This window comes from Crocuta crocuta, unplaced genomic scaffold, assembly GCF_008692635.1.
Source record: "Crocuta crocuta isolate KB4526 unplaced genomic scaffold, BGI_CrCroc_1.0 scaffold457, whole genome shotgun sequence".
Classification (NCBI taxonomy): Eukaryota; Metazoa; Chordata; class Mammalia; order Carnivora; family Hyaenidae; genus Crocuta; species Crocuta crocuta.
The window spans coordinates 7,031,438-7,034,456 of record NW_027531318.1 but is presented as its reverse complement, the minus strand read 5'-3'; the positions used below and the strand labels follow the sequence as shown (position 1 = coordinate 7,034,456).

Here is a 3,019-nt window from a genome sequence, read left to right as displayed (position 1 = left end):
AGGGAATTTTAATTAAATTGGCATAGTTAAGACTAAAAAGATAAAGTGGACGTTGCCAGCTTATCTTCAGCCCTTGCCTTTAACAGGCTAACAAACACAACTTGAAACACAGCTGAATCTTGCTGTTCTGATATAGTGAAGGGATTTCCTCAGTATTTAAATATACTAATATAACCAGTTATATAAATCGAAATATAAAACCAATTTCCTATAAGTTTAGAGATGGCATTTACCATCTCTGAAAAGTTTAACATCTAATCAATTCCAATCATATTTTTTGAAGGGGAAAACAGTGACAGCACTTGCTGAACCAGAATTACTATCAAAGTTCAAAAAGCCAATCATATTCATTTAACCACAAGCCAATCTCATTTAAATCAGAACTGTCCAAAATATTCTATCAGCCATTCATGATCTGAATTCTGGTGTATGAGATCAATTTAAATATGGTACACATAAAAAAGTCGTGAGACATTTTTGGTTTGTAATAAATAATGCAACAGCCAACTATTACTCGTTAGTAGCTTTTTTGAGATAAGCTATCAAGTCTGCTCTTTCCTCTGCCTTCTTAATGCCAGCAAAGATCATTTTTGTTCCTGGGAGGTACTTCTTGGGATTCTCCAAATACTCCGTCAGTGTCTCCTCTCCCCAGGTGACGCCTTTGTTCTTGTTGGCATCCGTGTAAGAAAATCCAGGGGCTTGACCCGTCTTTCACCCAAATAAACCATGGAGATTTGGCCCCGTCTTGTGTTTGCCTCCCTTTTCCGCGGTATGGCACTGGGCACACTTCTGAACAAAAATCTTCTTGCCTTTCTCAACATCACCCATTTTTAAATCCCTCTTTGGTCGCGCGCGAAGCGAAGGAGCCCGCTCACAAGCCGGACGTCCAGCTCTCTCCGAAACTATTCTACATTTTATTTCAGTAGTTTATACTTTAATTTTCAATATTTGGAGATGTAATACACTAAGAATTTATTTTGGAGTATTATGTGAAGAGGGAATCAAATTTTTTGTTCAGAACAAGTAGCCAGTTGTTTCAACATCATTTCTTAGTCTATTAATTTGCTGCTGATTTAGAATGTTTTCTTTTTTTTTAATATTTTTTTATTTATTTCTAGGAGAGAAAGAGAGAGACAGCGTGAGCAGGGGAGGGTCAGAGAGAGAGGGAATCACAGACTCTGAAACAGGCTCCAGGCTCTGAGCTGGCAGTCAGCACAGAGCCCGATGCGGGGCTGGAACCCACAACCGCAAGATCATGACCTAAGCGAAAGTCGGACGCTTAACCGACTGAGCCACCCAGGCGCCCCTAGAATGTTTTCTTTTTTATACACTGATTTGTTAGAACCATATGGATCTATTTTTGGATTCTCTATTTTGTTCCATATGATATTAGTCTCTTCCAATATCCATAACATACATTTTAAATTACTTTAGCTTTAAATTTTAATGTATGATGTGACGAGCTCCCCTTCATTATTCTTTCCCATAATTTTGAATTTTTCATGAATATTAGAATGAACTTGTCAAATGCAACCCTTACTTCCCCAAATTGTGATTGTGATTGAAATTATATTACATTTATATGTTAATTTGGAAGCACTGCCCTCCTTTATAACATTAAGTTATCCTGGGTGCCTGGCTGGCTCACACAATGGAGCATGAAACTCTTGATCTTGGGGGTTGTGACTTCAAGCCCCATGTTGGACTGTAGCTTAATTAAAAAAGAGAGAGAAATTAAGCTATGCCACCCAGGATTTTAAATAGTTTTAAATTTAGTCCAAATGTTTTATGTTCTTCAGCAAATTCTTAAGATGTTCTCAACATAGGTCTTGCTACTTTTTAAAAAACAATATTCTTGGGTATCCGATGAGCTACTCTGTAGAGATCTGTTTGTGATTATCACCCCCAATCAGGATAAAAACTGTAAGGCAGTTTTTCTTGTGAATTTTCGTATGCACCATGTTTTTGTTTTGCCTCATCTTGAAAACTAGAAGTTAGGGTATTCAAAGTTTTGAGGATGAACAAAATGCATCAAGAATTAAAGATGATTTTTTACTGGCTAAGATGGGTAAACTGTTTGTCTGCTAAACTTGTCTGATTCATTAAATTTGTCTCCTCAAGCAAGATAAAGTGTTTGAGTCAAAGTGGATTCTATTTCTTCTCCCCGGGTCTTGGAAAGAAAAAAGGTAGAAGTAAAATCCTTGATTTTCTTTTTTTTAATGTTATATTTATTTCTGAGAGAGAGAGACAGCACGAGCAGGGGAGAGTCAGAGAGAGAGGGAGATACAGAGTCTGAAACAGGCTCCAGGCTCTGAGCTGGCAGTCCACACAGAGCCCGACACGGGGCTCGAACCCATGAACCGTGAGATCATGACCTGAGCCGAAGTCGGACATGTAACCCACTGAGCCACCCAGGCACCCTGTAAAATTCTTGATTTTAATGTGTAGAATCTCAAATCATGTGCATCAGAATCACTTGAAGGGATTATTAAAACAATTTGCATTGCAACAAGTTTCCAGGTGATGCTCATGGTGTTAGTCCAATGACTACACTTGAGATTCACTGATGTAGTGAAGAAGTACCGCTGGGAGAGAAAGTCCAGTTGCCTTGCTGAGATAGATGCAAAAGGAAATGGTAGAGAGAGGATTGTAAGTTAGATCTCTTACCACAGTAAGAATTACTATGTTTGGCATTATATTCCCTTAAGTCGATACTTTTTTCCTCTGGGTTTAGGTCTTATTCATATCCCATTTATTTTTGTATGAAATGTTCTGGTTTTCTGGTTTTTCAATTTGCATACAATTTGTAGTCTCCACTTTGAATTCTGATGTGACCCAAGCATTATGCAGTTGGGTGCTTTAAAAATTAGTCTTTTTGTCTCATTTGTTCACTCATTCATCAAATATTTATTGAGCATCATCTGAGTCACATGCCTGGGATATATCAGTGAGCAAAAGAGACAAAAGATTTCCACCTTATGGAGCTTACATTAGTGGGCAGGAGATAAGCAATACACAA

General features: G+C 37.9%; 1 pseudogene; it reads right to left on the bottom strand.

Annotated features, from left to right (window-relative positions):
* Window positions 1–510: 510 nt before the first annotated feature.
* LOC144238020 (cytochrome c pseudogene) lies at window positions 511–828 on the bottom strand (annotated as a pseudogene).
* Between the last annotated feature and the right edge of the window lie 2,191 nt (window positions 829–3,019).